Source organism: Triturus cristatus, chromosome 5_2 (assembly GCF_964204655.1).
Source record: "Triturus cristatus chromosome 5_2, aTriCri1.1, whole genome shotgun sequence".
NCBI classification, from domain to species: Eukaryota; Metazoa; Chordata; class Amphibia; order Caudata; family Salamandridae; genus Triturus; species Triturus cristatus.
The window spans coordinates 380,251,662-380,265,689 of record NC_140588.1 but is presented as its reverse complement, the minus strand read 5'-3'; positions in this window follow the sequence as shown (position 1 = coordinate 380,265,689).

The window sequence follows — 14,028 nt, the reverse complement described above, 5'->3', positions numbered from 1 at the left end:
GGGAGAAGAAACTGCATACTGCCAATCCTCATCATCCAGTTCAAGGCCATCCCTGGTCCATTGATCGCGCAACCCTAGAAGAAGATCCGCCCGAACATTAATAAGTTTCTTATAAATGAGCGAGATCGTACTCTCTGGCATATGGCCATCCAGGATCCGGTCCTCTAACGGGGAGGACTCAGGCACCTTCCCCCTTTCTACAAGGACTGACCGCAAGGCGTGGCACACTTGAGCGTAGCGGAAGAACTCCGAGTTCCCTAGCTCATATTCCTTCTGCAGCTCCTCGAATGACTTTGTCCTACCCTTAACCAAAAGGTCTCCAACCCTGGATATACCGATCAGGTCCCACTTCACAAATCCTTTTGTATGCCAAAGCTTTCCCAGAATATCGGAGTCAAACAGAGGGGTGGCAAGGGTAAGCTTACCCTTCCAGCCCAGTGAATCCGTCGCCACCTTCCATACATGCACGGCCACCCTGGTGGGCCCCGTAAGAGTTAAGTCCGACGACTTCGAGTACAACGCTCTGTGGTAATTACCCCCAGGCAGCGACCATCGGTCCATGGCGAAGCCGGGGCTCAGCGCCGGACCATATACACCATGGTTAATCGCGCTCAACTGGGTGGCCCAGTAATAACGTCGAATGTCTGGAAGCGCGATACCACCGTCGTACCACGGAAGCGTCAACTTAGCAATCGCTATACGCGGACGCCCTTCCCACAATAGCGCGCGCTGGTGGCTTTCGACCTCACGGAAGTAGCTGGCCGGGACCAAGTCAAGGGTATTCTGCAGGGCATAGAGGAAACGGGGAAGAGACATCATTTTGAACAGAGCGGCACGGCCAAGGAGGGAAAGCGCCAACCGCCGCCAGCCCGCCACGTCCCGCCGCAAACGTGCCAAGGGAGGGAGCAAGTTCTTCTCGTATCGTAAAATGGGGTCGGTGGAAATATAGATCCCCAAGTACAAAAAGCCCCGCTGGGCTATCTGGATCGAGCAGTTGCGCGGGACAGGCGGGACATCCCCACACAGGACGTACAAGTATGACTTACCCCAATTAATGACAAGACCAGAGTTCCTACAGAAAGAAGTCAAGACATCACAAACCACTATCAGAGATTTCTTAGGCGAGGCGAGATATAGCAGAATATCGTCGGCGTAAAGTGAAATACGGTCTTCGTGGTCAGGCGACCAACGAATCCCACGTATATCCGGGTGCCATCGTATCCACGCCGCCAGCGGCTCAAGAGTAAGGGCGAACAACAACGGCGACAGGGGACAGCCCTGCCGGGTGCCTCTCCCGAGCTCGAACGGTGCCGACGCCCGCCCGTTCACCACGACGCTAGCAAGAGGCCCCTCATAGAGCAACCTCACCCAGCCTACAAATCCAGGCCCAAAGCCGAACTTGGCTAGCACAGCCCACAGGTATGCCCACTCCACCGTATCGAAGGCCATCGTGGCATCGAGGGACGCCACAATAGCTGGCTCTCGCATCGTGCCCATCCTAGCAATCACTCCATGGAGGCGTCTAAGATTCAGTGCAGTGTTACGGTGCGGGATAAAGCCCGACTGATCCGGGTGGATCAAGTCGCCAAGCACCCGGACCAGGCGGTTAGCAAGGATCTTAGCAAGGATTTTCGGCTCGGCGTTGAGAAGTGATATCGGCCGATAGGAGCCACACTTGTCCCGGGGCTTACCGTCGTTATGTATTACCACAATCGTCGCCAGCCGTTGATCGAGCGGAAGAAACCCATTCACCCGCGCCTCCACGTACATGGCGCGCAGGTGAGGAGCCAACTTATCCGGATGGAGCTTATACAGCTCAATCGGCAAACCATTTGGGCCCGAAGCCTTACCGGAGCGCAGCGCACGGATAGCACACGCCACTTCGTCTACAGTTATATCTCCATCGAGGTCATCCCTATCAATGGCAGAAAGGCAGGGCAGAGTGATATCACGCAGAAGGTCACACGAGTCCTCAGTCGGCCTATCCGAGACCGAGGTGTATACCGTACGAAAATAGTCCGAGAAACACTGAACTATACCGTCGGGGTCAGTGACAACCTCTCCGCCATCCGTCGACAACTCCGGCACCACGCGATTAACACGCTCTTTTTTATCCAACCACGCCAGCAATTTCCCGGCCTTATCACCAACATCGTACAATCGACCCTGCTGCTCCCTATTGAGGGTCTTGGCAGCGTTCGTCACCAGATCCCTATATTCCAATTGCTTCAAGCTCAAATTATGCAGTGTGGCCGTTGCAACATCCTCTTCCAAGGCCACTTCTAAAGCCGCTATCTCATCCTCTACTTGTGTCACCTCGGCGTCCCTCCGCCGCTTGGCGGCCACTACCAAGGAAAGGGCCTCCCCTCTCAATACAGTCTTAAAAGCTTCCCACAAGGACACCGCAGATTCAACTGAACCCTGATTATCTTGAAAATAGTGGTCAACTGTCTTCAGCAACGCACTGCGCAGCTTGGGGTCACGAAAGTACCAGGGGTTAATGGGAGCCACCCTGCCCCCCACCACCCGGCCACTATCAAGACGGGCCCACACCGGTGAATGATCAGATATGCCCCGTGCCATGTGCCTAGCCTCAGATACCAAAGAGGCGTGGGCAGCCAGAGTGAGCAAGTAATCAATCCGAGAGAGACTCCCGTGGGCCCCGGAATGAAAGGTATATTGTCTCTGAGTGGGGTGCCGTAGCCTCCAACAGTCTACCAGACCAAAAGTATCCATAAAATCGGGAAGCCACTTCTGAGCACCCCCGGTGTCTCTGGGCGGGTACCTATCGAGCATTCCAGAACCAACCGCATTGAAGTCTCCTCCCACCACTAGCATCCCTTCGGGGAGTTCCAACAAGGCCTTGCCCAGATCAGCAAACGTGGAGGCCTGCAGGGCAGGAGGGATATAAACAGAAACCAATACCAACGTTCTGCCCTCCCACCTCCCCGCCACAGCCACAAAGCGCCCCCTGTCATCAGCAATGGTGGAGTCAACCTCGAATGGTAGGGAAGCTCTAACGAGTATGCCCGCACCCCTGGAGCCCGTGGAGAACCCCGAGTGAGCAATGAATTTGTAACCCTTTCTGTTAAGTGCATAACACATATTCCCTATAAGGTGGGTCTCCTGCAGGAGGACCACATCTGGCGAGGTCCGTTTCAAGAATTGCAGGACTATCCCCAGTTTAATACGATCCCCTAAGCCATTAACATTCCAGCTAATTATGTTTAAGCCCCTATCCCCCATCCCTGAACACAAAGAGACCTCCACCCCCCCCGGAGAACCACGATCGGACAATACTGACAACCATTGCTACGCCTTGCAAGAAAAAAACAACCCCCAACAACAACCCCAACATCCCGAATCCCCCCCCTCCCTGCACCCCTGCGTCAGCTTACTAAGCCCCCCCAACTTGCAGTGTGCCTGTCGCCCTATCAAAAACAAATCTACAAAAGGTACCCCAAGGGAGGAAAGAGCTCCTATCTTCCCCCCGCCGCCCTCCCATTACTGCAGTAAGGTGCGAGTCACTGTCCGGAGCTGAGTCAAAAACAAGCCGACACCGGAGATATCACTTCTGGCCATCTCGGTCGCCTTCCGCTCCATCCACGCTGTCCCGGCCGGGCTGTCGCCGAGGGAGCGCATCCAACCAGTCCCCTGCCATGTCCGGTGATTCGAAGAAGAAAGTCCGATCTTCATACACCACACGTAGCCTGGCGGGGAAAAGCATGGCATACTTCAGGTCCATCTCCCGAAGCCGCCGCTTCACCCCCAGAAAACTTTGCCTCTGTTTCTGCACCATCTGGGTGAAGTCAGGATAGAAGCTCACGGAGGCATTCTGAAAAGGCACCGGGCCTGTCACCCTCGATGCTTGCAGGATAGCGTCTCGATCCCGAAAATTAAAGATCCGGGCTACAATCGGCCGCGGGGGGGCTCCCACCTTAGGCCGTCCGCCAGGCACTCGGTGAGCCCGCTCCACCGCAAAAAACCTGCCGAGGCCCTTAGGCGCAAGATGATTCACCACCAAATCCTCGACGAGTAAATCCACGGAGAGCTCCTCTGAAGTTTCCGGGACCCCAATAAGGCGCACATTGTTGCGCCGGGCCCGCCCTTCAAAGTCTTCAAGCCGGCGGGCGGAGAGATCATTCGCGGTTCGTAACTTACGAACCTCAGCCTGGAGTTCCGAGACATCGTCCGCGAGGCCAGTAGTCTTGAGGTCCAGGGACTTGACCCGCTCATTGGTTTTGCCCAGGTCCGCGCGAATCAAGTTGACATCAACCAAAATCATGTCCACCTTGTGCGCCAGGGCCTCGAACTGTCGCCCGATCGAAGTTTGCATCCCATCTATCGCCCCCTTGATATCCTGCAATGATAACTCCGAGGCTGGGGGTGAATCGGCCTTCTGTGCTTCCAGCGACTGTCCCGATCCACCAGGCGACCGTTTCTGCTGGGCATAACGATCCATATTGTTGGATTGGGTATAGCCTCCCCGCCTGGTAGTCTTAGACTTCGACCTGTCTGCCTCCGATTTGGTCGACATCTCGAACTGCAGGACGATCAGTCGCAAAGGGACGTCCCTCACTCAGCTAGTGGAAACAGGGTCAACCCGGACTTCAGCAGCCAGTCAGGACCGAGTGGAGGTCTTCCAGACAACAGAGGATCTGCATGAAGCACTCCCAACCCAGTGCGAACAAAGGGCGAGAAAGCGAAAGTGAAAGTGCAGCAGCATCCGTCCGTCAGTTCCCGCCTCCCTAGGCCGCTGTTGTTCAATTAGTGGCTGGGCATCCTGCCAACGCAAGCCCCTGGCATCCTTCAGAGGTAGGCCGCAATCTTCCGCCATGCACAACTTCAGTCCCCGGTGGGCGATCTTAGCCCGGACAACGTCAATCGCCCCAGCTGTGACTCATCTGCAGGATTCCGTGCGTGAAAATCAGGATTTAGGACAGGATGATTGCCGGAGGGCGCGAGGGTAGCGGGAGCTCAAGGCTCACGCGGCCATCTTGGTCAAGCGCTAGGCTCCTCCCCCCGGTTTTTCTTTTTTAACAGTGTCAGCAAACACAGACTCTGCTCTGTGGGGGCCCGGGGATTCAAGCGATAGTCCGAGTGGAGCTGCTGGGGCGCTAAGAGGTGAAATACAACAAAGCCTCGTTATCATGCAAATGGTCTGGAAGGGAAGCTGCCTCAGCTACCACACAAGCTGTGAGAGTCGGGTAAGGGGACAGAGGATGACAGAGGGCAGTAAGGAGAGACAGAAACAGACAGAGACAGATAGAGATAGAGACTAACAGAGACAGGGACAGACAGAGACAGATAGGCAGAGACAGGGACAGACAGATAGAGGCAGAGACAGACAGAGAGGCAAAGAGACAGACGGATAGGGAGACGGAGAAGGAGACAGAGAGGGAGGGCGACAGAGAGAGAGGGAGACAGAGAGAGAGAGGGAGACGGGGAGACGGGGAGAGAGAGGGAGACGGGGAGAGGGAGGGAGACGGGGAGGGAGGGAGACGGGCAGAGGGAGGGAGACGGAGAGGGAGGGAGATGGGGGAGAGGGTTGGAGACGGAGAGGGAGGGAGACGGGAGAGGGAGGGAGATGGAGAGGGAAGGAGAGGGAGAGAGGGGGAGGGAGACAGAGAGGGAGGGAGACAGAGAGAGAGGGAGACAGAGAGGGGGAGACGGAGAGAGACAGAGTGGGAGAGAGACGGATAGAAGGAGAGAGGGAGGGAGACAGAGGAGGGAGGGAGATGGAGGAGGGAGGGAGATGGAGGAGGGAGGGAGAGGGTGGGAGACGGAGGGAGATGGAGGGAGATGGAGGGAGAGGAAGGGAGACGGAGGACGGAGGGAGACGGAGGAGGGAGGGAGACGGAGGAGGGATGGAGGGGGATAGAGAGAGGGAGAGAGAGAGATATGTGTATGCCGGGTCCGGTAGCTCAGTGGACAAAGGCGTCCGCTGCAGGGACCTGTGTCCCACCTCATGGTCACAGTTTTTTTTTGTTGCTCTAGCCCCGCCCCCTCCCCCAATGACCCCGCCCCCAAGGTGCGGCCCTCGGCCACAAACCACACTGTAAATTTGGCCCTCAAGAGAAAGTTTGTGAGTTCCCCTGCTCTAGACAATACTGATGTTCATCAATGGCAATGACAATTAACCCTAAAGATTGTTACTTGCATGCAATGAGTGGCCTCTTTTACAGGCTCGCATGCATTGAAATTTAAAGCAGCATACTCATATCAATCCTTCAAACCTCACACATCTGACTTAACTATATACATATAGGTCAGGATCCAACCATCACTCTTTCAACCATGCACCCTAAGGGTGCCCAGGACTCCAAAGCAAATTACAGTGCTATTACAAGCTTGTCAGTGTTATATAGCGCTTTGGTATGGATGAAAGGAAACCACATTCACAACCCAGAAAGTGCATTGAGCCTCTCATAGGAGAGGAAAACACAATACAAATACAAATATAAATACAATACAGCTAACAAATTTATAGGCCAATAAGCAATATGTAAATTGTTTGCTACAAGTACAAGGGTGAGCAATGTAGGTCCAAGAGTGACTGGCACATTCCATGTTTTCAAGGTAACAAAATACCTTCGTAGTTACATTTAAATACAATGTTTTGTACATTTATGTCATCTTCATTTTATTAATATCAGGCCCTCCCTGATATAACGTTAAATGGATACCCTTCCCTCCATACATTCCACATTTTAAAAGTGTTACTGGGTAAAGAAAGCCATCATATTTAATTTCCGCCTCAAGCTACTCAGCTGAAATTTTTTATTTAAAACAGATATGTGATATGCGCCACAGCCATGTGTGAACTACATAGTACGTATCAATTACCTATTGGGTTTTTGCAAACAACTTTTCAAAACATTGCATTGAATTGTAAAAAAATTATCTGGCCCTACAATCAACCCTGGGCGGAGTTCGCGGAGTTGCAAAACGGGAAACTATGCGAAGTGCAAAAAAAACTCAGTCGCACAACGCGGAGCTCCACAAGCGGTGGTGTTCGGTAGAAAAATGCCATTCGCGGTGATTGCACAGTGCCGGATGCTTGTCCGCACTGTGCAATCATTGCGAACAGCACCATGCACAGCTCAATCTTACTTTTTCTGCAGCTCGAGTAGATTTTTACTCATCGCGAACGGGAAATTTCTCAACACGAGAGGTCGCGAGCATACACAACCACTCACAATGAGAAACCTGACCCCCCGCATTGAGAAATCTCGCCGGGAGGTTTATTTTCCACGCTCGGGCTAGCTAACTTGATGTTGATGATCGCGTACAAGGAACAATATCGCCTGCGCGAAGCAGACTTTTTTGGAACTCCACGTAACGCAGAGTGTGGGAAACTCCGCAAACTCCACGAGCGGAGTGGAGTTCACCGCCCAGGCTTACCTGCAATGGGAATCTTTGATCTGAACATGTTAGGTGAGTCATCAGGTTATGCACCTATAACTTTAATGTGGGCAGAAATCATACTCCATTACTGTTCTAAATGTGGTTCCTGATTGGCTGAGGTATGCACCCAAGCCAGGCACGAACTATTACTCTAATCAGGGTAAGCTAGATACTCAATAAGATAATTTATGGTAGCTTGGCACAGAACTTATCTGCAAAGGCAATGAGTAAAGTAGTTGGACAACACAAGCACACACACACACACACACACACACACACACACACACAGTAACACAATGAATGCACCACAAAAAAACTCCAAACAAGGTTAAAAATATTGATTATTTTTAGTAGTAAAACAAGACCAAAAGGACAAAAATCCAATATGTAGAACCGGTGCTTTGAATATTTTAAAGAATAAGCCAAAAATAATGTTAAGAAGTCAATAGCACTAAAAGGTCACTTTAGGTCGTGCTAGACGGGTATATCCAAAGTTCAGGCTGACCGCGATGGAGTGTGGGTCGTATTCAGTTCCAATAAGGTTCTGATGAAGTTTTACCTTCTCAAACTCAGCCAAGAGCCCTGTTCACAGTGGAGACGGTCACCAGTAGCAGGTAGAGGGTTGCTAATAGGATTATCCTGCAGGTGCAAAGGGTCAGCCTGGCATCACGGACGGGGACCAGCGATCATGGGCGCCGATGCTTGCTGGGCGAGAAGACAATGCTGCGGATCTTGGGCTGATCCTTCGAGCGAGTAGCATAGTCCCAGTGTGAACAGGCCCATTCGCGGTGAGCCCAAAAGCTTAATTTCAGGGGCCCAGGAGATGCAGGTGGTAAAGACAGCTGCAGAACCCACATCTGAGGGCTAGAGCTTGGAGGGGGCACCTCAGGCAAGGATAGTACACACAAAAGGCAGAGTTCAGAAGCACCAGCAGAATTGTAGGAAGTGTTTTGTGTCCCTGAGACTTTGGGAAACAGGAGGCAAGCCAGAAAGCCCTTGGAGATCACTTGGAGGGAAAGCAGAGTCCAGCTCTCCTTCCAGCAGGGCCAAGGAGCACCAGGCAGTAGGGCAACAAGCATAAAGACAAGCAGTCCAGTTGAGTAATTTAAGCAGCTCAGCAGTCCTTCTGACAGGTTCAGCTCAAGATCCAGAAGTTTCTGATTGGTGGGGGATCAGAGACCCAGTACCTTTACCCAAACGTGCCTTTGATGTATGAGGTGTCTACAAAATAACTCTCTGAAGTGCACACGGATCCCTTTCATCCCAGTCCTGTCTTCCAGGCTAACTCTGGGGGGAAATCAGCACTTTGTCTGAGGCCAGGACACAGCCTATTCAGATGTAGGTGTGAGCCACTTCTCCCCCTTCCTGCTCATGAAGACCCATCAGAATGCAGATGAATGCAAATGAGTGCGCATAATGCATATGAGACTCACCTGCCTGTGTTTTTGGATGCCTAGAAGGAATGTACAAAATGAGTTGATTTGATTTTAAATGTATATAGTGCAACAAATGCCCATAGGCATCAAGATTCAAGGCACTACAGTCACAGGACAGCAGACCACCCAATCCAGCAGTCAATCCACAAAAAAGAGACCAAGCAAAGAAACAGCCTATAAAGTGTAGAATTGAATGTCTTTCTGAAAGGCAAATGCCCTTTGATTGAAGCCAGGGACTGAGGGAGCATGTTCCAGAGTCTAGCTGCAGGAACTGAGAAATCTGTGACCCTCATCTCATCTGGCAGACTCTGGGCAGGGTGAACAGATTGTGATGGGTAGATCGCAGGACTCTGCTTGGAATGTGCCAATGGAACATCTACCTTATGCCAGCAGAGCATTCTTGATAGAGAGTCTTATGTAAAATACAGTTAACCTTAAATTTGATATGCTTTCTAATAGGGAGCCAGTGAAGCTCCTTCAGCCCCGCAGAAGAAGATTGATGTTTGAGAATATCAAGAACAGCCCTATCAAGAGCATTCTGTGCTACCTCAAGTTTAGCTTGGGTACTGATGGCAGAATACAGGTAAAGAGCATTGTAATAATCCATTCTGGACATAACCAATGCCAGATCAGCCTGCTTCCGCGCCAAGATGAATGAAGGGATAGATTTTTTGCAGCCTTCTTGTAAGCCAAAAGCACATAGCGACTGTGCAATTGGCTTGTACATTAAGGGAAAGCCTACTATCTAGAAACATTCCATGATTGTTAGACTTATCCGCTAGGACAGGCACGGTGCAAAGAGATTCTGGCCACCAGGCATCATTCCAAATTGAAGAATGTGTTCTTTCCATCCATTCTGCTACCACAGACATACAGTGCGAGAAATTAACTGCAGTGGTTACACAATTCTTAGGAATCAGCTCAATCATTTGTGATTTGCATGCACCCCATCAGAACGGATAATGGTGGTGAGTGGAGAAACATATAAATTAAAAAATTTAGGGCTTAGAGATGAGTCCTGCGGTAGTCCACAAGGCAGAGGGAATCCATCAGAATAATATTGGTTCTGCATGACCCTCTAAGAAGGATCTTTGAGGACTGATGACTACAATACCAAGGCCCTATCTGTGATGCCCATGTCTTGTAGGCTGCCATTTAGAAAGGGGGAGATGGTATCAAAGGCCGCCGATAGGTCTGATAGGATCAAGGCCACACCTTGCCCCTCATCCACTAACACCCTAATATAGTTTGTGGCCAAAAGTAGTGCTGATTCAGTTCAGTGATGTTGGCGAAAACTGAACTGCGGTTTACCCAACGATGCCTGGTTCCGCAAACTTCATCAGATGGACATTTTAGTGTCTTTCCAAGATCTTAGCAGGCACTGGAAGATTTGAGATTGGACAATAGCTCATACGCTCTTTACTATCAAGATTAGCTTTTTGTAGAGAGACCTGACCTCCACCTCCTTAAATAGCTGTGGATAGCAACCAGAAGAGATTGCCTTATTCTTTACAGTTGAAAGGGGCTGGTTCATGGTACCAGCCTCCATATGCAGCATTACAGGTCCACATACATCAAAAGTCAAACCCAATTTAATGTTAACAAGATGCTGTTCCACCATTTTGGGGGTAAGCGGCGGAAATACAGTGAGAAGATTAGTTCTTAATCATTAGATGGCTGGATGTTACAGAGTACCCTCTGTTTCTCACTACTAAGAGATTGCAGCATGATGTTTATTGTATTTGATAATGCAAGTTCACCATAGATGTTATTAATTTTATGCTGGAAAAAACAGCCAAGTGATTACAGAAATCTTGCGGGAGGAGAGCTGTTGCACCCCCCAAAAAAGCTCTTTAGAGGATGTAGCTGAATTGATTTTATCTGTTCAGTAGGATGATTTCTCCTCTTTAAGAGCTATTTTATAGTCCCTAATCCTACTCCTATGAGTGACTCTTTCTTGCTTCTCACAGGACTTCCTCCATACTCGATCCTGACGGTGACAAGCTAAGAGCTCTCAGCTTCTCAATAAACCATTGCGCCACAGAAGAGTTCATCCTTAGCTTCATCTCCAGAATGGGGGCTACCATATCCGCAACAATGTCCAACCAGGTCAGCATTATAATGTATCTTCAAGGGCAGATTACCCAAAGCATTGACCAAGACTTCTGCAGATACCCCCCTCCATTTTTTCTTCTACCCACCTTGATATGAGATGTGAGGTGTTTCACAGCATCACAGAGAATGACACAGCTCCATGGTCAGACCAAATGAGAGGGTTTCACGGACTGAAATATTATCGAGGATTGTTCGGAAGTATGCCACCTATGGTACGTTTAGCCTCATGGCTAGGTTCCGTAAGCAACTGGGAGAGCCATTGAGTCTTCATTAGTGATCTGTTTAAGGGAGAAATTAAGATCACCCAGAATCGTTTGAATCTGGGTCTCTCCTCTTTTTTACACAGAGCTGTTTATAACCAAAGCAGCTTGAAACATCATCAATTTCTACCTTACATATTAGAAGCAACACATCCCAACACTTCATGAAAGGGGCGCTCAATATGCGCATACGTACTGCCTCCCCCTCCAATCAAAGCCGATAGCCAGAAGTACAAAAGAAAATTACCCCACTCCCTTTTCTGCTTCCAGTGCGTTAAGAACGACAGCAGAACCTGCTGGATAATCCCACAACTGAGGTATGCCGAACACAGCACAGAGCTTCTCCAAGCAAAAAGTCACAAAGGTTTCCTGCCCTGTATAACTTCTCTTTTTGACACATGCAGGATTACTAGCTGTACTGCCGGCTCGACAAAGAAAGATGCCCCTCTCAAAACTTAACCCCTTCGCTGCTAGGCCTTCCGCCTCCATGCCAATCATTTTTTGGGCTATTTGGGGTAGTTCACGCTTAGGCCCCAGTAACTTTTTGCCCACATAAGGTATCCACGCCAAATTGGCGTCCTCTTTTTCCAACATCATGGGGATTCTAAAGGTACCCAGGGTTTGCGGATTCCCCTGGACGGGATCCAGAAATTAGGCAAAATATAGCAATTTTTTGGGGGGGAAAGATGGAAAAAAGGGCTACAGATGAAAGCGTCTGTTTTTTCCCCTGCAAATGGTTTCAAAAAAGGGGTTGTAGTGCTGAAATCACCATCTTCCCAGCTTTCAGTGCAAACCTAAAAAAACACATTTACCTCACATTTCTATTGTGGAAAGTTTTGGAATCTGCGTGGATCCACAAAATTCCACCCACCCCGCGCCCCCCAAAGTCTTCCTAGAAAAATGGTACCTCACTTGTGTGGGTAGGCCTAGTGCCCGTGACAGGAAATGGCCCAAAACGCAACGTGGACACACCACATTTTCACAGTGAAAAATGACCCTTTTTTTGCAAAGTGCCTAGCTGTAGTTTTTTGACCCTAGCTCTGCTGGCACCTAAGGAAACCTAGCAAACCTATACATTTTTGAAAACTAGACACCCAGCGAATCCAGGACGGGGTGGCTTCACTGGCTCGCACCAGGTTCTGTTACCCAGAATCCCTTGCAAACCTAAATATTTGTCAAAAAAACACATTTTCCTCACATTTCTGTGGTGGAAGGTTCTGGAATATGCATGGATCCACAAAATTCCACACACCCCCCGTTTCCCAAAGTCTTCTAAGAAAAATAGTACCTCACTTGTGTGGGTAGGCCTAGTGCCCGCAACAGGAAATGGCCCAAAACTCAACGTGGACACACCACATTTTCACAGTGAAAAATGACCCTTTTTTTGCAAAGTGCCTAGCTGCAGTTTTTTAACCCTAGCTCTGCCGGCACCTAGGGAAACCTAGCAAACCTATACATTTTTTAAAACTAGACACCCAGGGGAATCTAGCATGGGGTGACTTGACTGGCTCTCACCAGGTTCTGTTACCCAGAATCAGTTGCAAAACTAAACAATTATCCAAAAAAACACATTTACCTCACATTTCTGTGGTGGAAAGTTCTGGAATCTGCGTGGATCCACAAATTTCCACACACCCCGCATTCCCCTAAGTCTTCCTAGAAAAATGGTACCTCACTATTGTGGGTAGGCCTAGTGCCCGCAACAGGAAACGGCGCAAAACGCAACATGGACACACCACATCTTCACAGTGAAAAATTACCCATTTTTTTGCAAAGTGCCTAGCTGTAGTTTTCGAACCCTAGCTCTGCTGGCACCTAGGTAAACCTAGCAAACCTATACATTTTTTAAAACTAGACACCGAGCGGAATCCAGGAAGGGGCAACTTGACTGGCTTTCACCAGGTTCTGTTACCCAGAATCCCTTGCAAACCGAAAAACTAGTTTTAAAAAAACACATTTTCCTCACGTTTCTGTGGTGGATAGTTCTGGAATCTGCGTGGATCCACAAAATTGCACGCGCTCCTCATTCCCCAAAGTCTTCCGAGAAAAAGGGTACCTCACTTGTGTGGGTAGGCCTAGTGCACGCGACAGGAAATAACGCAAAACGCAATGTGAACACACCACATTTTCACAGTGAAAAATTACCCTTTTTTTGCAAAGTGCCTAGCTGTAGTTTTTGAACCCTAGCTCTGCTAGCACCAAGGGAAACCTAGCAAGCCTATACATTTTTGAAAACTAGACGCACAGGGGAATCCAGGATGGGGTGACTTGATTGGCTCTCTCCAGGTTCTGTTATCCAGAATCCCTTGCAAACCTAAAAAATTGTCGAAAAAAACTAATTTTCCTCACATTTTTGTGGTGGAAAGTTGTGCAATCTGCGTGGATCCACAAAATTACACCCACCCCGTGTCCCCCAAAGTCTTCCTAGAAAAATGGTACCTCACTTGTGAGGGTAGGCCTTGTGCCCGCGACAGGAAACGTAGAAAAACGCAACATGGACACACCACATTTTCACACTGAAAAATGACCCCCGGGGGGCAGAAAGACTGGGATTTTGTGGGGGGGAGTGGTGGGAGCATTGGCATGCCCATCTTGGGCAGCCCCCACCCCTAAATTAAATGTTAAAAAAAAAAACTGGCGTCTAGTGGGCTTTCTGCCCCCCAGGGGGGGCAGGAAGACTCTAATTGTGCAGGGGGTGGGGGCATTGGCGTGCCCATATTGGGCAGCCTCCACCCCTAATTTACATAGTAAAAAACATTCCCTGGTTCTAGTGGGCTTTCTGCCCCTCCCCGGGAAGGCAGAAAGACTGA